Raw genomic sequence first — 25,031 nt, forward strand, 5'->3', positions numbered from 1 at the left:
AAAAAAAAAGGAGCAGGAGGGAGGGCTAGGAGCTGGTATAAAAGTTCTGGAAGGTTCTAAGGGGTTACCTTGCACCTGAAGCTCCCAGGTGAGAGGTGTTAGGGATTCCTGGGTCTGCCTTTGAGGGGGTGGGGATTCAGATCTGATCTGGTCTGGGGAAGGGGATGCCTGGATTGAGTGGCAGGGAGTGTTACTGAAGTGGGCACCTGGGTTGAAGCTATCTTGGGTATAGAGATGTGTCAGCTGTCAGTTGAAGGACTAGGAACCTGGGACACTCAGGTGACTGGGAAAGGCCAGGCGTGTGTCGGTGGACAAAGAATCGTGACAAAGATCCCATCTGCTGGTTCACTCCCCCACATGGCCGCAATGGCCAGAGCTGGGCCAATCTGAGCCAGGAGCCTGGAGCTTCTTCCAGGTCTCCCAAGGGGGTGCAGGGGCTCAAGTGCTTGGGCCATCTTCCACCACCTTCCCAGGGCACTAGCAGAGAGCTGGACCTTGCTGGAGCAGACCAAGGAACACCAGGTCTGGAGGATGCACTGCAGGCTGTGGACAGTGCTGTGCACCTTGAGCCTGGGTCTGGCTAGGTGGGAGCTGAAGGGTCAGGCCACCCGGAGGCCAGAGGGAAAGGGGGAAACCTCCCCCTCTGCTCTCTTCTTCCCCCCTGCAGCCTGGCGATGTGGACCTTCATGCTCCTGGGCCTTCTCTGTGCCTCGGCCTCTGCCAGTGCCAGTAAGTGAGCCGCTGGGACTCTGGGGGCGGGAGGTGGGAAGGGGCCCCTGCTCGGCTGGTGGCCAAGGCTTGCAGGGCCGCCCCTGAGCGGTGGGAACTGGGAGGTCTTTGCCTCCAAGCCCCCCTTTCTTTCCACTGCAGTCCAGGCCAGGGCCTCCTCCTACAGTGGCGAATACGGAAGTGGAAGAGGGGAGCCATTCTCCCACTCCGGCCTCCAGCTGGAAGGCCCCATCACAGCCATCCGTGTCCGGGTTGACAGCTTCAATATTGCGGGGTAAGGCTCCTCCGCATTCCTCAAGCTCTTACTAACTCAGGAAGTGCTCTTTCACTCTGGGCCACCTGTGCCTCAACCAACAGGTCCCTAGTGTGGCAGGATACGGGGATAGCTGTGAAAGGACTCGGCTTCCAGAACCGTACCCTTTGGACTCCTCCCTCCCCGAATATGCCTGGTGGTGGCAAATCATTAATAACCACTAACTCTCAGGGGCCTGGAAGTCGACCAGCCCAGCCCAGCCCACCCGCCTTCTGCGGTTTAAAGTTTCTTTCCAATATCCCTGCTGGGTGCCCTGCAACTTTGCTCAACGCCTCTCTTGAGCAGTCCCCACTCCATTGCTAGTCGGAAAATTCTATCACGTGCAGAGCCAAAGTGTGTCCGCTGATCCTGGATCTGCCTCCTGGGACAGCAGGGACAAGCCTCTTCCCTCTCCCACAAGGGAGCCACTCAGCTGTTAGAAAATCCCTTTGCTTCCACAAGTGCGGGAATGGGGGAGGGGCATCGTAGGAGGCTGGACTCCAAATTCAAGGCCTGCCATGTGCTGTGTGTGGGCGACTCTGGGCAAGCTGCCTTCCTTCTCTGCACCTGCTGTCAGCCAAGCCAGGAGCTGAAGTTCTTTGTGTGGTCCTCCAGGGCTCACCCGGCCTACACTTTTGGGGGAACTAGCAGGGACTGCTCATGCTAGCGTCCAGTTTGGAGGACTCCACGTGCAGGTCAAAAGGTCCTGAACTCTGATGACCTAATCAGTGTCCCCGTTCCTGCCCTCCCACCCGTCCCAGTCTCCAGGTGCGCTATGGCCAGGTGTGGAGCGACTATGTGGGTGGCAAGCTGGGAGACCTGGAGGAGATCTTTCTGCACCCAGGGGAGTCAGTGATCGAGGTTTCTGGGAAGTACAAAAACTATCTGAAGACCCTGGACTTTTTCACGAACTACGGTCGCATCCTTTCCTTTGGAAAAGGCAGAGGCGTAATCTTCTATGCTGTCCCTTTGCACCGGGACGCCGTGCTCCGATTCATCAGTGGCCGAGCTGGCTTATTCGTCAGCGCCATTGGCCTGCACTGGGACACCATCCCAGAAACTACCCCAGCAACTGCTGAGCCCGCCTCCTCCGTGGCAGGGCCCCGTGGTGGGGTGTGACAACTCCCTGATCACCATTCCCATACAAATGGCTCAATAAAAGGACATGGCTAAAGCTGGTGTGCATGTGGGTGTGTGCAGGCGGGACCCACTCTTGGAGGGCGGTGTGACTCTCAGCTCTGGCTACCTGCTGCTAAGAGTGGGAGCACGAGGGAGACAGGTGTTGAGAATCCTGGGCTCTTCCGTACGTCGCAAGGAGAGGAGACGCTGGTTTGAGCCAACTCTTTTCGGGGTTAGCTCTTGAGAATGTCTGTCCAAACAGGAGTTCTGAAGGGAAGGCTCAGCGGGGGCACACCGCCGAGCCCCAGGTGTGCCTCTCTGGCGCCCTCCCCCCTGAGAAGGGGCTGGCTTCTCTGACCAAAGGCTGTCCCCTCTCCCTGGAGCTCAGCTGCAGGTGGGTGGCCTGCACCTCTGTCCTCCCATCTGTCCCAGATGCGATCTCCCTGCTGAAGTTTCGCCCCAGTTTGTGCTTAAGGACTCCACCCCATTCCCCAGGCCAGTTCTTCCTCGTCTTACCCCTAACCTGGTGCTCTTGCTTAGCCCTCTGGGAACTGGCGCTCAGGCAGATGAGAAGCCCGTGGCTGAGACACACCCATGTCCCGTATTAGAGCGAGTGGGTTTCATTCCTGACTCCACCTTCCTGCTGATGTGGCTCCTGGGAGGCAGCAGGGACGGTTCAGGATGGTTCAAGTGCCACCCACACGGGAGCGCCGGTTGAGTTCTCCTCCAACTTCTGCCCCCACTCCCACCTCTCTAACAAACAGAAAATAAAAACGGAGCCGGCGCTGTGGCTCAATAGGCTAATCCTCCGCCTTGCGGCGCTGGCACACGGAGTTCTAGTCCCGGTTGGGGCGCCGGATTCTGTCCCGGTTGCCACTCTTCCAGGCCAGCTCTCTGCTGTGGCCAGGGAGTGCAGTGGAGGATGGCCCAAGACCTTGGGCCCTGCACCCCATGGGAGACCAGGAGAAACAGCATGCTCCTGATTTGGATCAGTGTGTTGTGCCGGCCGCAGTGCACTGGCCTCGGCTGCCTTTGGAGGGTGAACCAACGGCAAAGGAAGACCTTTTTGTCTGTCTCTCTCTCTCACTGTCCACTCTGACTGTAAAAAACAAAAAACAAAAACAAAAAAAACCAAAACAACAACAACAACAAAAACAAAACACCACCACCAACAACGGAGAGTCTTTCCTTAGGGACCCACCATTTCAACAGTGTGAACTTGGCCAACACCACAGCCAAAGTGGAAATTCTGGGGCAGGCACTTAGTATGGTGGTTAAGTTGCCACTAGGGGCTGAGTCCCATATCTGAGTGCCTGGGTTTAAGGACTGGCCCTACTTTTGTTTTTAAGACTTTTTAAAAAATGTATTTATTTGAGAGTTACAGAGAGGCAGAGGCAGAGAGAGAGAGACAGAGAGACAGAGAGAGGTGTTCCAAATGCTGGTTCACTCCCAGATGGCTACAACGGCCAGAGCTGGGCCGATCTGAAGCCAGGAGCCAGGAGCTTCTTCTGGGTCTCCCACATGGATACAGGGACACAAGGACTTGGAGCATCTTCTACTGCTTTCCCAGGCCATAGCAGAGAGCTGGATCACAAATGGAGCAGCTGGGACTCGAACCGGCGCCCATACAGAATGCCAGCACTGCAGGCGGCAGCTTTACCCACTACTCCACAGCCTGGCTCCACATTTGATTCCAGCTTCCTATTAATGCCAACCATGTGGGAGGCCTGCATTGAGTTCTGGGCTCCTGGCTTCAGTCTGGCCCAGCCTGCCTGTTGTGGTCATTTAGGGAGTGAACCAATGGATGGGACATCTCTGCCTGCCTTTCATAGAGTATGAAAATAAAGTTTTTACAAAAGTAAATTCCAAAGTAGAGACATTTTCATCTTTGATTGCCCCAAGCACAAGGGGTTGGTTAGAATTCAGGTGAAGCATTAGGATGGCTGGATAGAGTCAGTGAGGACACGAAGTGGCTTTGGGAAGAATTTCGAGGACTCTAAAATACTGGCAGTTTTGGTTTTGGTGGTAGTGGTGGGCAGTAACATATTGCTTCCCATAGATTTCTTTGTGTCATAGGCAATGCAAAGTCATATTTCTTCCCAATTAGACAAAGAGAAGTTACAGACATGTAATTTTGTAAACAATAAAAATAAAAAAAACCCAAACACTATAAAAAGAAGCCCACCACTAGCATGTTTTCATAACAATTCCGTGGGTGCCAGATGTTGCTGTGGATCCATTCTGAGAGGAGGAGCATGGTGGGGGCAAGAGGCGTGGAGTCACCACACAGACCCCAGGTGTGGGTGAAAGCAGGCCAGATGCGAGCAGCTGGAAGACTCATTTATTTCAGTTGGTATAGCAGCTTATAGAGCCAAGGCAGCCAATCTGGTCAAGGGGTGGTCTATGCCCTAACCAATCACAGCCTGTTGCCAGGCAGTTTCCAAAGCCATCCAATCACAGCGTGTTGCCAGGCAGGCTCCGTTGCCATGTCATTCCTGAAGCCATCCAATCACAGCGTGTTGCCAGGCAGTTTCCGTTGTCAGCGGCCATCTTGGCATGGCCTTCTCATTCCACCACAAATTCCATCACAGAATATTATGCCATTGGAATTCTTTTTGAGCTATAAATATCATAGATCTTACCCTTTTCAAGTGTGCAAGTGATTTTTAGTATATTTATAAGGTTTGTACATCCAGCATCGCCAATTCCAGAATACCTAAGTAAAAAACAAAACAAAAAAAACAAAACCTGAGGCCATGAGTTGTCTCCCCAGCCTCCCTTTAGCCCAGCAGAGTCATGTTCTCATGTGTGAACCTGAAGAAGAATTAAATCAGGCTGATAACAAAGCCATTGCCTTACATACTCATTTGTGGTGAGAACATTTACGATCTACTTTTAGCAATGCTGATCAAAGTCACCATTCCATGAGATCTATTGATCACTAAAGACTGCCTCTTCCTTTCACCTGAAACTTTGTATGCTCTGATCAACATCTTGCCTCTCTCCATGCATTGTTCCACCAAACCTCTCATGACTACCGCTTTGTTTTTTTTTTAAAGATTATTTATTTGAAAGGCAGAATGACAGAGAGAGGCAGAGACAGGGAGAGATCTCCCATCCACTGATTTACATCCCAAACAGCGACAATTGCTGGGGCTGGTCCAGGCTGTAATCAGGAGCCTAGAATCTCATCTAGGCCTCCCACGTGGGTAGCAGGGACCCAAGCAGTTAGGCCACCCTCCACTGCTTCCCCAGGTGCATCAGCAGGAAGCTGGATCAGAACTGGAGCAGCTGGGACTCAGATCAGCCTCTGATACAGGAAGCCACTTAGCCCACTGTGTCATTACTCTGGCCCCTGCTGACGGCCACCCTGCTCTCAAATTCTGAGTTGGTATTTCTTAGATTCTACACGTAAGTGGGATGTGGTATGTATTTGTCTCTCTGTGCCTGATTTCCCTTAGCATAATGCCCTTCAGGTTCACCCCTAGGGTTACAAAGGACAGCTTACTCAAAGGTCATCAGCACATAAATAGTGAAGTTCAAGTGCTACAGGGAAGTTCATGTGCTGGGTGTGGAAGAAGCCATTCAGGAAAGCAACAGGTATAGAAAAGGAGAAAGGCAGGAGTAAGCGAACTGGGAAACACCAGTGGTGGTTGGTAGAAAGAGGAGGCAGTTACAGAACTATAGAAGGGAGGTTAATGTTGTGGCACAGCAGGTTAAGGCACCATGCTGCATCCCATACTGCAGTGCCCGTTGGAGTCCTGGCTACACTCCTTCTGGTCCAGCTCCCTGCCTCTGATAATGGCTCAAGTGATTGAGTTCCTGCTACCCACCTGGATGGAGCTCCTGGCTCCTGGCTTTATGTAGGCCCAGCCCCAGCTGTTGTAGGCATCTGGGGAGTGAACCAATGGACGAAAGATCTCTCTCCTTCTCTCTGTCTGCATTTCAAATCAATAAATAAAGAAAAAAAGAACTAGATAATGGAGTGTTATGGGAGGCAATGAGAAGGCAAGAGAGAAATTCCAAGCAGTGGCTAAGGCCACGATAATGGAGAAAAGGAAAGATCTCCGTTTCTTCCATGGTGGCCGTGAGGAGGTCATTCATTATCTTGACAAGCACAGCTTCAGTGGCCTGCAGGAATTGGCTGAAGCAGGCTGCAATTTGCTAAGGAATGAATGGGAGGTGAGGATTCCCAGAGGCGAGGGCTATTTCAAGAAGTGTGTCTCCAGAAAGACAAAAATAAGCTGGTAGTCATAGCTGGGGACTGTGATGTTGCGGTGGATTTATTCTGAGAGGAGGAGCGTGGTAGGGGAAGAGGCATGGAGTCACCACACAGACCCCAGGTGTCAGGTGAAAGCAAGCCAGAGGTGAGCAGCCCACAGACTCGTTTACTTCAGTTGGTAGAGCAGCTTAAATAGCCAAGGCAGTCAATCGGGTCAAGAGGCGGTCTATGTCCTAACCAATCACAGCCTGTTGCCAGGCAGTTTCCAAAGCCATCCAATCACAGCTTGTTGCCAGGCAGGCTCCATTGCCATGTGGTTCCCGAAGCCATCCAATCACAGCCTGTTGCTAGGCAGTTTCCGTTGTTAGCGGCCATCTTGGCATGACCTTCTCTTTCCACCGCATTTCTTCCATTTCATTTATTTTTGAGCAACAGGAGGCATGATTCTTGGCCAGACCCCGTTTCCATGTGGTCTCTGCACGTGGCTGTTCCTGTCTTAGGTTGTCTCCCAGCGGATCTTACCCATCATTGACTAACCAGTGCTCCAAAAGGGAGGCCACAGGAGTGCTTGCTCAGATAGGGATTGAATGAGGAACAATGGTAATCAGGAATGGCGTGACCGCACACAGGTATGGAGACCCATGAGCCGGCCATGGGCCCACATGCTAAGGCTTCGCTTGCTGACCATTGGCATTAGTTACTGCTGTGTGGATGCTTATGGTTTCTGTTGAGCTGTGATATCGGGACCGTTTCATAAGTCCAGGCTAGAGTCCAAACAACTATGGCCTTGGGGCTTCCCATACTTCTTTTCCCACTGACCAAGGCTGAGAAAACACCAGGTGGAAACTTGTTGTTAGCACCCGAGTCGCCTGCTAAGTGACCAGGAGCTTGATTGGATGAAGGCGCGTGATCACCTTTATGGTTGGACAAGGAGCGCATGGACTGTGCGTGATCAGGCACCCGATTGGAGCACCGCCGCATGGACTAAGCTTGCAAATCATGCTTCTGCAATGATATACTATATAAGCCATTTCTGATATGGTACGGGAGCTTCCCCTTTCTTTCGGAGCTCCCCTTGCTCAAGGGTTTCTCTTTCTATCCTGTTTAAATAAAAGTCTACTGAAGACCGATAAGCTGCGAGCAACATCGTTCCTTTGTGGGCAAGGGAGCGAACACAGGCTGTGGGCCGTTTCAGTGGCTGACCAGAGCTAGTGGGGTATAAAGCAGTAGCAGATGTGGCTATGGGCACCTTCTCAGGGTTGGATGATAGGGCAGGTGCATCCGCTAACAAGGCAGACTCTCAGTCGTGTTCAGCTGGTTCTGGTTGGCTGAGAGTTGTAGGCTTGATGTTTCTGGCTGGTACCCAAATGGGCTGTCCCGCATGCTCTGGAAAGACACAAGCATATCCTCGGCCCTAGGTTAGCAGAAGCCTTTTTACAGGCGCTGGAATCCAGGGCCTGAATTCTGTGTTCACTTCGAGATAAATGGCAAACATGTGGATGGGATGGGGTCTAGCAGCTGTCCTGAGAGCCTGGGTGCCTGGGGACTGCCACAAACGTGGGGATCCTCACTGGGTGCGGATGGGATGACCTCGCGTTGGTTACTGCTTGGAGATCGTCTAAGTTCATCCCATGGATATTTGGGGGTGGTTGTCTAGGCATTGCTGCGTTGTTTGCTACATTGTCGTTTTCACTGTTGGAGCTCTCTCTCCCTAAGTTTCAGCTGTTGCCTGTGAGGCAGCAGCCTGGAGTGACAGGCTCTTATCACTCACAGACTCACTATATTTGTCCAGTGCTTACTGGGGGACTTCCTTGATTCATTAGGTCAAGGCCATATGCCCACATAGTGTCTCCGGAGCGTCACCTCTCTCGAGTGAGGGACAATGACATGCTTCTGAATTCTGGCATGATCAGTCCTTATGTGAATTCGCCGGGCGAACCGACAGTAAAAGGAGGAGCTGAGAAGCGGCATTAGGCTTCTGGGTGGTGTGTGCCTGCCTAACCTGGGGTGACTTAGACCGAGGGCAAGGACCAGGAAAGGGGCGTAGGAGGGGGTCCACAGGAACACCTGTCCTATTTTATACACGCAAGTGTTCAGCCTGATTCTAGAATCACAGACAAAAGCCAGTTAGGATCTTTTCGATTAAACTTGCTGTATTTAGTCTTTGACAGGTGAAGGAGGCTCAGTCCCACCATGGGGTCTGGATTGCACCAAGACTCGAAAAGAGGGCAAAGGCTGCTTTGTTGTTTTCGGGGCCACACAGGAGGGGAGGATAAGGCAGGACCCAGTGACATGGAAGCCATGGCCTCCCTTTTCTGCTGTCACTTTTGCAAAGTCCTGAGAAGAACTCCCTGGAACTCCTTGTCACACATGACAAGTTCAGGTTGCTCTGAGCTAGGTAGCTCCGCTGCTCTCTTGGTCGAAACACAACCTGTGTTGCTGGTCCTTTGAGAGAGGAGCTGTGTCATTGGCTCAAAGGAGGCAGGAGCATGTGAGGGTTCCAAGCTGCTTCCCCCATGGTGTGGGGTTGCAGGGGGCATTTTATAGATGACGCAGCAGACAGCTGGTGTGTGGAGATGCAGGTTGGGCAAGTTCTCATTGGAGGAGCTTGGAAACAGGCTAGCATGGCACTGGCTCCTGCATACAGCTGCTTTGCCAAGCAAAATACTGAAAACACAAAGACCTTTGGACTTTCATAGCCTGTAGCACTGGGGCTGAGTGAAGTTTAAGGCAACGTCCTTGACATTTTCAGGGGCAGTAGGCAGGGCCCCTGGGTTAAATGGAAAACAGGGAGCAGGGGTTCAGGGCAACGGATTAAGCCACCGCTTGGGATGCCTGCATCCCACATCAGAGTTCCCGGTTGGACTCCCAGCTGCTCCACTTCCACTCCAGCTCCCCTAATGCATCCTGGGAGGCAGCATATGATGCACAAGTGCTTGGGCCCTGCTGCTCATGTGGGAGCCCAGAGAGAGTCCCTGGCTTGTGGCTTCAGCCTGGCCTAGGCCTGGCTGTGCGGGCACGTGGAGAGCGAAACCGTGGATGGAAGATCCCCATCTCTCTCTCTCTCCTTGTCACTCTACCTTTCAAGGAGAAGAAAATAAACACGTTTTTAAATTGCCAAAGAGAGGACTGGCATTGTGGCACAGCGGGTTAAACTGCCTACCTGCTACACCAGAATCCTATAAATTTTTTTATTTAATTTTTTACTTTTATTATTTTTAGAGGAAGATTTTATTTAATAAATATAAATTTCAAAAGTAGAACTTTTGGATTCTAGCAGTGCATCCTGTAAGTTGAAGTGCTGGTTCGAGCCCTAGCTACCTGCTTCCCATCTAATTCCCTCGAACACGCCTCGGAAGGTAGCAGACAAGGGAACAAATATTTGGGACCCTGTCACCATGTCTGAGACCCTAAGAGAGAAGCCTGGCTCCTGGCTTTGGGCTGTCCCATCCTCAATGTGGTGGCCATTAAAAATATATTTATGTATTATTTGAAAGAGTGGCAGAGAGTGTCGCGTCCCTCGACCAGCAAGGAAGACACAACCCGAACTCTTCTTCAAGCAGTTTATTCAGGAACCTTGAACAAGCTTCTTCTTCCGCCTCCTTCCCTCTCCCATCCCTCTTATAGCCATCAGCACACCAATCAAAAGCAGCCAAGTGGCAAGGATTGATTGGTACAGCAATGCGGAAGCCAGAAGGGAGCTCAGCCATCTCCTTATTAGGAGTTGTTTGTTTCTCGCCAGTCCTTCCGGGAGAAAGGAGCCGGCGCCATCTTTAGGGTGCGGTGCAATGGCTCCCCACAGTTCCCCCTTTTTGTTTTAGAACCAGGCATCTAAGGATTACAGGAGAAGGTAGGGGTCTGTCCCCCACTGCCAGGCATCCACCTGGAACAGCATCCTTTTCGCGGGGGTGGGATCTGGGATGCCAACCCACATGCAGACAGACTTGCCTTCCAGAGAACGTAATGGCTCGTTCCCTCTGCAGTGCTTTGCCTCGCACCCTGCACCCATGCCTAGCATTCAAGGAAGGCCAGCCATGCTTGCGGCGATTGTCTAGCCTCAAGGACATAAAAGGCTTGAGCTATCATGGCCAATTCCCACCGATGAGCTGTCCTCATCCTGCACAAACACCACAGGCAAAATAACACAACAAGTAACAGCAACCCCGTCAAAGCTCCAAGTCCCGCCCACTCCTTCAGGTTGGAGACAGCTGTGCAGATCCAGGATGACAATCCAGATGCGAAGGAGACATCCACACATGTGGAGTTGATGGTGACCATGGCAAGGCACAGTTGCTTCAAGGTGTAGTCAAATTCTGCGGACCAATTCTGCAAGAGCATCTGAGACAACTGTTTAGAGTAATTTGCTGCCTGAGTCATGTTATCGTACTGAACAGAGGTCACACACAACCCTGAAAATTTCCACTCACATCCTAGCTGAGCAAGCTGCCAGAGAGTATCCACCTGCTCCTGTACCAAATCCACACGCTGATTAACAATCATCAAGCCTCCCTTTATTTGTGCATTTAAGGATGTCTGAGTATCCAAAGCAGCAGCCACGGAGGCCGTCAGATTATTCAGGGTATTAGCAGTTTGAACTGTCCCTGTGAGCGCTATAGCAGCTGTTGTAGTGCCCACAGCTGCAATGGAAATGGCGGTTATAACGGCTGCAGTAACGATCCCAATCAGCAATGTTATAATGAAGATCGAGGGGCTGCTTTGTGACATTGTCTGTTTGCCGCATCAGTCGCTCAGGTAACCATCGAGAATATAGAAACATGTCCACGTCCCCATATTAAAACAGGGTCAGGTCCATACCATTGAGCAGTTAGAGGGTCTTTCTACTTCACATAGACTTGTTGTCTTTTGGTTTCAGGATGCCAGTGACGATCAGCTGCAGTTTTCCCTTGATTATCCAGTATTAGGAAATTTAAAATGAAAAGAGCATGTGATAGTCATTTTTGTGGGGAATATGCCATGGTCCCGTATTCCCCCTTTTCTATTTTTTGTAAATAATTTTTTAATGTGGCATGTGCTCATTCCACAATACCTTGTCCCTGGGGATTATAAGGAATCCCGGTGATGAGAGATGTGGAAGTTAGTACAGAAGTGCTTAAAAGAGTTGGAAGTATACGCTGGGCCATTATTAGTTTTTATCTGTATAGGGGTTCCTAGAACAGCAAAGGCCTGAAGGCAATGAGAGATGTTTGGCAGCCTCGCTGCATTGCGGGGTGGCAAAAACAAAACCTGAACATGTATCTAAAGAGACATGCATGTATTTTAGTTTACCAAATTCAGAAAAATGGGTAACATCCATCTGCCAAAGCTTAAGGTTTGGACATTGAGGTGATGCAAATCATGACCATGGGATGCTTCTTAGACTTTGTCAGTCTTTCTTTAAAGGATCTGGCTTCTGAGCCAGAGACTGGAGCAGCTAGAAAGAAACACGTTTATAACTGAAGTTTAGCATCATTTCACATCTTGGCACCACTTTTAATCTAAAGAGCCCGATTGGTTATTATCTCTGCAAGATGAGAGATCTATCTTTTGACATCTCCAGGGGCCCTCTGGAGATACCAAAAGTCCAGAGAATTTAGAACTTTGATTTTCAGAAAGTCTGTTAAAGGTGCCAAGAGAACTTAGAGTATCTGGTCAAAATAGAATTCCTTAACATTTAGTCAGGGCGATTTTAACACTTTTAGACCAGATCTGATCATAATATTTAACATAACTTTTTAAGACTTAATACTTTTTATCAATCATAACTTAACAGACAGTAGTGTTAAAAAGAGACATTACAGTTTTTTTTTTTTTTTTTGACAGGCAGAGTGGACAGTGAGAGAGAGAGACAGAGAGAGAAAGGTCTTCCTTTGCCGTTGGTTCACCCTCCAATGGCCGCCGCTGCAGCCGGCGCACCGCGCTGATCCTGGCAGGAGCCAGGATCCAGGTGCTTTTCCTGGTCTCCCATGGGGTGCAGGGCCCAAGCACCTGGGCCATCCTCCACTGCACTCCCTGGCCATAGCAGAGAGCTGGCCTGGAAGAGGGGCAACCGGGACAGAATCCGGCGCCCCAACCGGGACTAGAACCCGGTGTGCCGGCGCCGCAAGGTGGAGGATTAGCCTATTGAGCCACGGCGCTGGCTGAGACATTACAGTTTTTGCAACAACAGATTTTAAGATTTACAATTGAGACCATTTCCAGATAATTACTAACATTAGTACACATTTTAAAAAATTCCATTGTTATAACAGAAGATCAGACTTCAACTTTAGGTTAGTGTAATTTTGGCATTAACATTTAACTTATAGAAAATTCTGTAAACAATGTTTTAAAATCATAAACTTTTTACAACTTTTCATGACTTGCTCACACCTTCTGAAACTTTATACCTGTAGTTACTTTTACAGTCTTGAATTATCATGTATGGACAACCTATGAGAATACATGCTGGCAAACTTAAAAGTCTCTCTTATCAAATTTAAGATGTTAAAAGTACACATAATACATTTTCCGTATTTTACTTAGCACCGATGGCTGGATAACTTAAAACACTGAGCTATTAATGAATACCACACCATTATCTGAATTAAAAGTCAAAATTACATTTCCATGCTTTTAAGTAACATAAGGATAACACCACTTGGGCAGCAACAGTCACTAGTGCATATTTACAACTTTGAAAAGATCTTCATCCTTAAGAGAAACAAGTTTAAAGCATATCAAAGACATGTAAATGTAAAACTGAGCAAGTGAACCAAAGGGCATTTGCATTAACCCAATTTTCTGAACCAATCTGTATTGGCTTACTTGAGTTAACAACATAAAGGCTTGTATACACAGAATTTACTCTCATTTTTATAAGACTACTTTAGCTGAAAAGCAAAAACATGAAGACAACATAGATTTGACATCATTTACTACATTTTCATACACTTTGTATAATTTGAATTGACTCAAACAGCTGTTACTTTAACAAATTTAGAGTCCCATCCTTTGAGAGTTCCAGGGATCCGACTGGAAGCCCCAAAGTTGAAAGACTCGGTTTAGAATTTAAACTATCAGAGAGTCAAACCATTTTAGTCAAAAATTAGTACGTTTAACCAAGGCTGTGGACTAGATCTGATCAAAGTTAGGTAATCACTCAAACATTAGAGGTATAACGTGAACAGCTTCATGGTGCAGTTTTTCCAATCAAGACTCATACTGGCAATAGAAAAATGCGAAACCTTCAAGACACATGAAAACTCTCATTAGATAAGTTAGCTACAGCAGCACAGAAAAGAATTGATTATCAGCGTATGAGCCCATTGCTTAAGTTTTTATTAACTGTAAAGAGAAAAACCCATCAAGTTGGAAAGGGTTATCGAATTAAGACTTTTCTCTAGGTCAAGATACCTGTGGAATTTTTCCTCTCTCTTTCTCCTGGCCTGTCACGTCCCCCTTTTTGTTTTAAAAGATATTCTTTCAGTGTGCGGTGTGCTCGCTCAATTATGCCCTGACCCTGAGGATTGTATGGCAATCCATGGACAAGTTGAACCTCCATTTTTTGGCAAAAGGTGGTAAAGGTTTGAGATGTATATCAGTTTTTAGCACCTGGGGTCTCCCCCAGGCGGCCCATGCATCCAGACAATGAGCAATCACCTGACGTTAGGGATGCAATTGGGCTAGAAGGTTTAATCGGTCCTGCGGTTTCCAATATCTTTAATACGTTCACCACATATAAGGAATCTGACAACAAGTTAAAGGCAAAAGAGCACTGCTTAAGGACTTCAATAACTATTTTTAATTCCACAACTTGAGGTGGGCCTGGCTGAAACTGATGAAATACCGGGTCATTACCCTCTACCATATAAACCCCACAGCCTGTTTTTGACCCATCCGTAAATATATTTGGAGCACCTGGTAATGGCTCAGTGGCTGTAATTTTTGGAAATCCTCATTTGCCGATTCAATTCCCGTACTTGCTTTATACCAGACTCTTTGTTATCGCCACACTCTTCAGACTCACTGCTGCTTTCTGAGCTACTTTCTGCACTAGTACTACTTACTAAGGAGGGGCTGCGCAACTCGGAAAGATCGGGGTACAGTTTTTTCCTAGTTCTTTTCTGACTCTCCTTCAAAGTTTTCCCTTTTTCACTGGCAGCTCTCTCGGAGCGCTCTTCCTGAAGCTCCTCCAAGGCAGCTTGACCGCTCAGAATAGCTTCACTATACCGCTCATCCTCGAGGCATGCTCGCACTAACTTCCATATTGGTCTCACTCCCCTTTTGAGATTACCCTGTTCGAATGCAAAATCCAAATCCCTGCCTAGTTTGTCCCATGAAGGGATAGTAAGGCTTCCCGAAACCCCATACCAAGGTGCAATGGTATCGCAGTTACGTAAAAACCTATGCAATGTACTAGGCTTAAGTTTCAAACCGTTTTCTCAAAGCAGCGCATTCAGCGCCAGAAAAATTGGATGGGACTGTGAATTACCCATCGTCAAAAATTGTACTCTTTCCCTGGCCACGGGTCAGAGCTCCTTCTGCTTTTGTCGCAGAACTTCCTCTGCTTTAGTCACAGAACTATCCTCCCGCTATTGTCGCAGGACTGCCCACTCTTATCGCGGATCCCCACCTTATTTTCCTGGGGGACTTACCAGAGCTGCCCTGACTGCAGGAAGTTCTGAGTTCACGTTTGAGATGGTTCCCCGTACGGGCCACCAGTTGTCGCGTCCCTCGACCAGCAAGGAAGACACAACCCGAACTCTTCTTCAAGCAGTTTATTCAGGAACCTTGAACAAGCTTCTTCTTCCGCCTCTTTCCCTCTCCCATCCCTCTTATAGCCATCAGCACACCAATCAAAAGCAGCCAAGTGGCAAGGATTGATTGGTACAGCAATGCGGAAGCCAGAAGGGAGCTCAGCCATCTCCTTATTAGGAGTTGTTTGTTTCTCGCCAGTCCTTCCGGGAGAAAGGAGCCGGTGCCATCTTTAGGGCGTGGTGCAATGGCTCCCCACAAGAGAGAAAAGAGAGAAAGAGAGAAAGATCTTCCATTCCTGGCCTCACTTTCCAGATGACCACAACGGACAGGCCTGGACCAGGCCAAAGCCAGGATCCAGGAGCTTCATCCGGGTCTCCCACATGGGAGCTGGGGTCCAAGCACTTGGGCCATCCTCTGCCTCTTTCCCAGGCGCATTAGTAGGGAGCTGGGTTGGAAATGGAGCAGCCGGGACACGAACTGGTGCCCATACACGGGGTGCTGGCATTGCCACCAGCAGCTTTACCCACAACGCCACAATGCCGGCCCCCTAAATAAATAGTGTTACAAATTCTAGTGTGAACAGATCGACAGGTGGGAGCTTGGTGTTCCACCGCCTTCCCGCTCTGCGCTGGTGCTTCAGTCACTACCTAGGGCAAATGTGGACTCTTGGAAAGGACGGGCGGGCCATGGGACCCCTTCAGGGCCTCTGTCTTAAGGGTCCTGGGCGTTTCCTGCAGGCATCAAGGGAGAGAATCAGCAGTGAAAGGCAGACAGAGGACAAGGGACAAGGTCAAGCCGAGTGGCTGGGTGAGGTGACAGTTCCGTCAAAGGTTACCTGAAGGCCAAGGAGAAGAGAGGAGACACCTTGGCATTCCTGGCCTGGGTGCACCTGTGCTCCCAGAAGTGCGCCGCCCTACTTCAGGCTCTGGAGGGCGGGACTCCCTTTGCCATTTGGGCTGAGCCCCCAGTCCCAGATGATGAGTCAGCTGGAGGGGAGGGAGTGGGATGCCCTGAGCGACGGGTCAGGAGCCACTGATAAGCGGTGCTAGTTACTCCAGACCCTCCATGGCCTCCATGCTTCTGTCTTCTTGGAAGACCTGCTGACTCAGAGGGGTCACAGAACCAGTCCTGGAGACGCCAGACATCAGGACTCGGGGCTTGAGGTGGAGAGATCCACCCTCGCGGGGCCGAAGGAGTCTGACACCCACTCTGAAGTCTCAGACCCGAGGGTGGGGGAGGGCTCCAGGACCTTTCTGCCATGGTGTCTGAGAGTCTGGGGCAGGGCCCAGCCCCACCCTGCCCCAAGGAGGACCTGCACCCCCTCAGTGCCTCAGCTTCCCTCATGCTCCCTGGAATGACGTCTCTTGGGAGGGGGGCAACTTGCAGCCCAAATCACCCTTCTCAGAGACAGAGATGGTTTGAGAAGGGGCTGGCAGGTTGAGGCTGGCTGGCTGGCTAGACTTGCTAATGTACAAGATAGTCCCCATGATGTGATAGAATCCATAAAGTGGTATATGGTTGTACAGGTGTTTGCCATGCCATTCTTTAAACTTTACTGCCTGCTTGTTCTTCGTTTTTTTTTTCTTTGTTTTTTTTTTTTTTTCCTTTTTGTATCAAAATATCAGGAAAGAGGGGGAAAATTCTTTTTTTAAAGATTTATTTATTGGGCCGGCGCTGCGGCTCACTAGGCTAATCCTCCGCCTTGCAGCACCAGCACACTGGGTTCTAGTCCCGGTCGGGGCGCCGGATTCTGTCCCGGTTGCCCCTCTTTCTTTTTTTTTTTTTTTTTTTTTTTTGACAGGCAGAGTGGACAGTGAGAGAGAGAGACAGAGAGAGAAAGGTCTTCCTTTGCCGTTGGTTCACCCTCCAATGGCCGCCGCTGCAGCCGGCGCACCGCGCTGATCCTGGCAGGAGCCAGGATCCAGGTGCTTTTCCTGGTCTCCCATGGGGTGCAGGGCCCAAGCACCTGGGCCATCCTCCACTGCACTCCCTGGCCATAGCAGAGAGCTGGCCTGGAAGAGGGGCAACCGGGACAGAATCCGGTGCCCCGACCGGGACTAGAACCCGGTGTGCCGGCACCGCAAGGTGGAGGATTAGCCTATTGAGCCACGCCGGTTGCCCCTCTTTCAAGCCAGCTCTCTGCTGTGGCCAGGGAGTGCAGTGGAGGATGGCCCAGGTGCTTGGGCCCTGCACCCGCATGGGAGACCAGGAAAAGCACCTGGCTCCTGGCTCCTGCCATCGGATCAGCGCGGTGCGCCGGCCGCAGCGCGCCGGCCACACGGCCATTGGAGGGTGAACCAACGGCAAAGGAAGACCTTTCTCTCTGTCTCTCTCTCTCACTGTCCACTCTGCCTGTCAAAAAAAAAAAAAATAATAAAAAAATAAAAAAATAAAGATTTATTTATTTATTTGAAGGTCAGAGTTACACAGACAGAGAAGACGCAGAGAGAGAGAGAGAGAGAGAGATAAAGAGAGGTCGGTGGGGATTCATATCTGATCTGGTCTGGGGAAGGGGATGCCTGGATTGAGTGGCAGAAAGTGTTAGTGAAGTGAGCACCTGGGTTGAAGCTATCTTGGTGCAGAGATGTGTCAGCTGTCAGTTGAAGGACTAGGAACCTGGGACACTCAGGTGACTGGGAAAGGCCAGGCGTGTGTCGGTGGACAAAGAATCGTGACAAAGATCCCATCTGCTGGTTCACTCCCCCACATGGCCGCAATGGCCAGAGCTGGGCCAATCTGAGCCAGGAGCCTGGAGCTTCTTCCAGGTCTCCCAAGGGGGTGTAGAGTCCCAAGTGCTTGGGCCATCTTCCACCGCCTTCCCAGGGCACTAGCAGAGAGCTGGATCGGAAGTGGAGCAGACAGGACTTGAACCGGTGCCCATATGGGATGGCGGCTCCAGGGGCGGAGGACTCACCTACTGCACTCCAGCGGCCAGCTTGTCAGTGTTGGCTCTGATGCTGGGTTCAGGAAATTCAGCCGTCTCCAGGCTGAGGCCTATCCTCCATCCTAATTCAGAAAGTCCCCGTCCTGGCTGTGTCAGGAGACAGCGCACACCAAGAGTGAGCGCTGACCTTCTGCTTGGAGGGGAAAAGGAGGGCGTGGCTACAGCCAGACCAAGGGCGGGCCAGTGACAGTCGGACCCTGGAACATCAGGTCTGGAGGATGGCACTGCAGGCTGTGGACAGTGCTGTGCACCTTGAGCCTGGGTCTGGCTAGGTGGGAGCTGAAGGGTCAGGCCACCCGGAGGCCAGAGGGAAAGGAGGAACCTCCCCCTCCTTTCTTCTTCCCCCTGCAGCCTCACGATGTGGACCTTCATGCTCCTGGGCCTTCTCTGTGCCTCGGCCTCTGCCAGTGCCAGTAAGTAAGCCGCTAGGACTCTGGTGGCAGGTGGCGGGAAGGGGCCCCTGCTGCGCTGCTGGCCAAGGCTTGCAGGGCCGCCCCTGAGCGGTGGGAACTGGGAGGTCCTTGCCTCCAAGCCCCCCTTTCTTTCCACTGCAGTCCAGGCCAGGTACTCCTCCTACAGTGGCGAGTACGGAAGTGGAGGAGGAGAGCCATTCTCCCACTCCGGCCTCCAGCTGGAAGGGCCCATCACAGCCATCCGTGTCCGGGTCAACAGCTTCAATATCGTGGGGTAAGGCTCTTCCGTGTTCCTCCAAGGTCTTAGAACTCAGGAAGTGCTCTTTCACTCTGGGCCACCTGTGCCTCAACCAACAGGTCCCTAGTGAGGCAGGATATGGGGATAGCTGTGAGAGGACTCGGCTTCCAGAACCGTACCCTTTGGACTCCTCCCTCCCCGAATATGCCTGGTGGTGGCAAATCATTAATAACCACTAACTCTCAGGGGCCTGGAAGTCGACCAGCTCAGCCCACCCGCCTTCTGCGGGTTAAAGTTTCTTTCCAATATCCCTGCTGGGTGCCCTGCAACTTTGCTCAACGCCTCTCTTGAGCAGTCCCCACTCCATTGCTAGTCGGAAAATTCTATCACGTGCAGAGCCAAAGTGTGTCCGCTGATCCTCGATCTGCCTCCTGGGACAGCAGGGACAAGCCTCTTCCCTCTCCCACAAGGGAGCCACTCAGCTGTTAGAAAATCCCTTTGCTTCCACAAGTGCGGGAATAGGGTGGGGCATCGTAGGAGGCTGGACTCCAAATTCAAGGCCTGCCATTTGCGGTACGTGGGCGTATCTGGGCAAGCTGCCTTCCTTCTCTGCACCTGCTGTCAGCCAGGCCAGGAGCTGAAGTTCTTTGTGTGGTCCTCCAGGGCTCACCCGGCCTACACTTTTGGGGCAACTAGCAGGGACTGCTCATGCTAGCGTCCAGTTTGGAGGACTCCACGTGCAGGCGAAACGGTCCTGAACTCTGATGACCTAATCAGTGTCCCGTTCCTGCCCTCCCACCCGTCCCCAGTCTCCAGGTGCGCTATGGCCAGGTGTGGAGCGACTACGTGGGTGGCAAGCTGGGAGACCTGGAGGAGATCTTTATTCACCCAGGGGAGTCAGTGATCGCGGTGTCTGGGTCATACAGCAACTATCTGAAGACGCTGAACTTTGTGACTGACGAGGGTCGCTTCCTTTCCTTTGGGAAAGACACAGGCATAATGTTGTATGCTGTCCCCTTGCACTCAAACACCGTGCTCTGATTCATCAATTGGCTAGCTGGCTTATTCGTCACCGCCATTGGCCTGCACTGGGACAACTACCCCAGAAACTACCCCAGCGACTGCTGAGCCCGCCTCCTCCGTGGCAGGGCCCCGTGGTGGGGTGTGACAACTCCCTGATCACCATTCCCATACAAATGGCTCAATAAAAGGACATGGCTAAAGCTGGTGTGCATGTGGGTGTGTGCAGGCGGGACCCACTCTTGGAGGGCGGTGTGACTCTCAGCTCTGGCTACCTGCTGCTAAGAGTGGGAGCACGAGGGAGACAGGTGTTGAGAATCCTGGGCTCTTCCGAACGTCGCAAGGAGAGTGACGCTGGTTTGAACCAACTCTTTTCGGGGTGAGCTCATGAGAATGTCTGTCCAAACAGGAGTTCTGAAGGGAAGGCTCAGCGGGGGCACACCGCCAAGCCCCAGGTGTGCCTCTCTGGCGCCCTCCCCCCTGAGAAGGGGCTGGCTTCTCTGACCAAGGGCTGTCCCCTCTCCCTGGAGCTCAGCTGCAGGTGGGTGGTCTGACCTCTGTCCTCCCATCTGTCCCAGATGCGATCTCCCTGCTGAAGTTTCGCCCCAGTTTGTGCTTAAGGACTCCACCCCATTCCCCAGGCCAGTTCTTCCTCGTCTTTACCCCTAACCTGGTGCTCTTGCTTCGCCCTCTGGGAACTGGCGCTCAGGCAGATGAGAAGCCCGTGGCTGAGACACACCCATGTCCCGTATTAGAGCGAGTGGGTTTCATTCCTGACTCCACCTTCCTGCTGACGTGGCTCCTGGGAGGCAGCAGGGACGGTTCAGGATGGTTCAAGTGCCACCCACACGGTGGACCGGTTGAGTTCTTCTCCAACTTCTGCCCCCACTCCCACCTCTCTAACAAACAGAAAATAAAAACAGGGCCGGCGCCGTGGCTCAATAGGATAATGCTCCGCTTACGGCGCCGGCAGACCCAGTTCTAGTCCCGGTCGGGGTGCCGGATTCTGTCCCGGTTGCCCCTCTTCCAGGCCAGCTCTCTGTTGTGGCCAGGGAGTGCAGTGGAGGATAGCCCACATCCTTGGGCCCTGCACCCCATGGGAGACTAGGAAAAGCACCTGGCTCCTGCCTTCGGATCAGTGTCGTGCGCTGGCCACAGCGGGCCGGCCTCGGCGGCCATTGGAGTGTGAACCAACGGCAAAGGAAGACCTTTCTCTCTGTCTCTCTCCCTCACTGTCCACTCTGCCTGTGGAAAAAAAAAAAAATCGGAGAGTCTTTCCTTAGGGACCCACCATTTCAACAGTGTGAACTTGGCCCACACCACAGCCAAAGTGGAAATTCTGGGGCAGGCACTTAGTATGGTGGTTAATTGCCACTAGGGGCTGCGTCCCATATCTGAGTGCCTGGGTTCATGGCCTGGCTCCACTTTCGTTTTTTAAGACTTTTTCAAAAAATGTATTTATTTGAGAGTTACAGAGAGGCAGAGGCAGAGGTAGAGAGAGAGAGAAAGATGTCTTCCATCTGCTGGTTCACTCCCAGATGGCTGCAATGGCCGGACCTGGGCCGATCTGAAGCCAGGAGCCTCTTCTGGGTGTCCCACGTGGATACAGGGACCCAAGGACTTGGAGCATCTACCCAGGCCATAGCAGAGAGCTGGATCACAAATGGAGCAGCTGGGACTCGAACCGGCGCCCATACAGAATGCCAGCACTGCAGGCGGCAGCTTTACCAACTACTCCACAGCCTGGCTCCACTTTTGAGTCCAGCGTCCTATTAATGCCAACCATGTGGGAGGCCTGCATTGAGTTCTGGGCTCCTGGCTTCAGTCTGGCCCTGCCTGCCTGTTGTGGACATTTAGGGAGTGAACCAATGGATGGGACATCTCTGTCTGCCTTTCATAGAGCATGAAAATAAAGTTTTTACAAAAGTAAATTCCAAAGTAGAGACATTTTCATCTTTGATTGCCCCAAGTACAAGGGGTTAGTTAGAATTCAGGGGAAGCATTAGGATGGCTGGATAGAGTCAGTGAGGACACAAAGTGGCTTTGGGAAGAATTTCGAGGACTCTAAAATATTGGCAGTTTTAGGTTTCGATGGTAGTGGTGGGCAGTAACATATTGCTTCCCATAGAGGGCAATGTCAAAATCATATTTCGCCCAGTTAGACAAAGAGAAGTTACAGACATGTAATTTTGTAAAAAACAAAAACAAAAACAAAAAAAACAAAAACAAAAACCCCAAGCACTATGAAAAGAAGCCCACCACTAGCATGTTTTTATAACAATTCCTTGGGTGCCAGATGTTGCTGTGGATCCATTCTGAGAGGAGGATGGTGGTGGGGGCAAGAGGCGTGGAGTCACCACACAGACCCCAGGTGTGGGTGAAAGCAGGCCAGATGCGAGCAGCTGGAAGACTCATTTATTTCAGTTGGTACAGCAGCTTATAGAGCCAAGGCAACCAATCTGGTCAAGGGGTGGTCTATGCTCTAACCAATCACAGCCTGTTGCCAGGCAGTTTCCAAAGCCATCCAATCACAGCGTGTTGCCAGGCAGTTTCTGTTGCCTGCGGCCATCTTGGCATGGCCTTCTCATTCCACCACAAATTCCATCACAGAATATTATGCCATTGTAATCCTTTTTGAGCTATAAATATCATAGATCTTACCCTTTTCAAGTGTGCAAGTGATTTTTAGTAAATTTATAAGGTTTGTACATCCAGCATCGCCAATTCCAGAATACTGAAGAAAACAACAACAGCAACAACAAAAAAACAAAAAACGTGAATTGTCTCCCCAGCCTCCTTTTAGCCCAGCAGAGTTATGTTCTCATGTGTGAACCTGAGGAAGAATTAAGTCAGGCTGATAACAAAGCCATTGCCTTACATACTCATTTATGGTGAAAACATTTAGGATCTACTTTTAGCAATTCTGACGAAAGTCACCATTCCATGAGATCTAGTGATCACTAAAGGCTGCTTCTTCCTTTCACCTGAAACTTTGTATGCTCTGATCAACATCTTGCCTCTCTCCATCCAGTGTTCTGCCAAGCCTCTCATGACTACCGCTTTGTTTTTTTTTTTTTTTGTAAAGATTATTTATTTGAAAGGCAGAATGACAGAGAGAGGGAGAGACAGGGAGAGATCTTCCATCCACTGATTTACATCCCAAACAGCTGCAATTGCTGGGGCTGGTCCAGGCTGTAATCAGGAGCCTAGAATCTCATCTAGGCCTCCCACGTGGGTAGCAGGGACCCAAGCAGTTAGGCCACCCTCCACTGCTTCCCCAGGTGCATCAGCAGGAAGCTGGATCAGAACTGGAGCAGCTGGGACTCAGATCAGCCTCTGATACGGGAAGCCACTTAGCCCACTGTGTCGTTACTCTGGCCCCTGCTGACGGCCACCCTGCTCTCAAATTCTGAGTTGGTATTTCTTAGATTCTACACGTAAGTGGGATGTGGTATGTATTTGTCTCTCTGTGCCTGATTTCCCTTAGCATAGTGCCCTTCAGGTTCACCCCTAGGATTACAAAGGACAGCTTACTCAAAGGTCATCAGCACATAAATAGTGAAGTTCAAGTGCTACAGGGAAGTTCATGTGCTGGGTGTGGAAGAAGCCATTCAGGAAAGCAACAGGTATAGAAAAGGAGAAAGGCAGGAATAAGGGAATTGGGAAACACCAGTGTTGGTTGGTACAAAGAGGAGGCAGTTACAGAACTATAGAATGGAGGTTAATGTTGTGGCACAGCAGGTTAAGGCACCACACTGCATCCCATACTGCAGTGCCCATTGGAGACCTGGCTACACTCCTTCTGGTCCAGCTCCCTGCCTCTGATAATGGCTCAAGTGATTGAGTTCCTGCTACCCATCTTGGATGGAGCTCCTGGCTCCTGGCTTTATGCAGGCCCAGCCCCAGCTGTTGTAGGCTTCTGGGGAGTGAACCAATGGACGAAAGATCTCTCTCCTTCTCTCTGTCTGCATTTCAAATCAATAAATAGGGAAAAAAGAACTAGAGAATGGAGTGGTATGGGAGGCAAGGAGAAGGCAAGAGAGAAATTCCAAGCAGTGGCTAAGGCCACGATAATGGAGAAAAGGAAAGATCTCCGTTTCTTCCATGGTGGCCTTGAGAGGTCATTCATTTTCATGACAAGCACAGCTTCAGTGGCCTGCAGGAATCAGCTGAAGCAGGCTGCAATTTGCTAAGGAATGAATGGGAGGTGAGGATTCACAGACGCGAGGGCTATTTCAAGAAGTGTGTCTCTAGGAAGACAAAAATAAGGTGGTAGTCATAGCTCTGGGGACTGTGATGTTGCGGTGGATTCCTTCTGAGAGTAGGAGCGTGGTAGGGGCAAGAGGCGTGGAGTCACCACACAGACCACAGGTGTCAGGTGAAAGCAAGCCAGAGGTGAGCAGCCCACAGACTCGTTTACTTATTTGGTAGAGCAGCCTAAATATCCAAGGCAGTCAATCGTGTCAAGGGGCGGTCTACGCCCTAACCAATCACAGCCTGTTGCCAGGCAGTTTCTGAAGCCATCCAATCACAGCCGGTTGCCAGGCAGGCTCCATTGCCATGTGGTTCCCGAAGCCATCCAATCAAAGCCTGCTGTCAGTCAGGCTCCATTGTCATGTTGTTTCCCGAAGTCATCCAATCATAGCCTGTTGCCAGGCAGTTTCCATTGTCAGCGGCCATCTTGAAATGACCTTCTCTTTCCACCACATTTCTTCCTTTTCATTTATTTTTGAGCAATGGGAGGCATGATACTTGGCCAGACCATTGCTGACCTCGTTTCCATGTGGTCTCTGCACGTGGCTGTGCTTCTCTTAGGTTGTCTCCCAGAGGATCTTACCCATTGTTGACTAACCAGTGCTTAAAACCGGAGGCCACAGGAGTGCTTGCTCAGATAGGGAAAGGAATGAGGAACAATGGTAATCAGGAATGGCGTGACTGCACACAGGCTGTGGGCCGTTTGAGTGGCTGACCAGAGCTAGTGGGGTATAAAGCAGTAGCAGATGTGGCTATGGGTACTTTCTCAGGGTAGGATGATAGGGCAGGTGCATCCACTAACAAGGCAGACTCTCAGTCGTGTTCAGCTGGTTCTGGTTGGCTGACAGTTGTAGGCTTGATGTTTCTGGCTGGTACCCAAATGGGCTGTCCCGCATGCTCTGGAAAGACACAAGCATATCCTCGGCCCTAGGTTAGCAGAAGCCTTTTTACAGGCGTTGGAATCCAGGGCCTGAATTCTGTGTTCACTTCGAGATTAACGGCAAACATGTGGGTGGGATGGGGTCTAGCAGCTGTCCTGAGAGCCTGGGTGCCTGGGGACTGCC

The 25,031-nt window shown here is 50.8% G+C and overlaps 1 pseudogene; it reads left to right on the plus strand.

Annotated features, from left to right (window-relative positions):
* The first annotated feature begins 18,400 nt into the window (after positions 1-18,400).
* LOC100358997 (zymogen granule membrane protein 16-like) lies at positions 18,401-19,821 on the plus strand (annotated as a pseudogene).
* The last annotated feature ends 5,210 nt before the right edge of the window (positions 19,822-25,031 follow it).

This window comes from Oryctolagus cuniculus, chromosome 19 (genome assembly GCF_051225735.1).
Source record: "Oryctolagus cuniculus isolate XC-2025 breed Fujian yellow rabbit chromosome 19, ASM5122573v1, whole genome shotgun sequence".
In the NCBI taxonomy this organism is placed as follows: Eukaryota; Metazoa; Chordata; class Mammalia; order Lagomorpha; family Leporidae; genus Oryctolagus; species Oryctolagus cuniculus.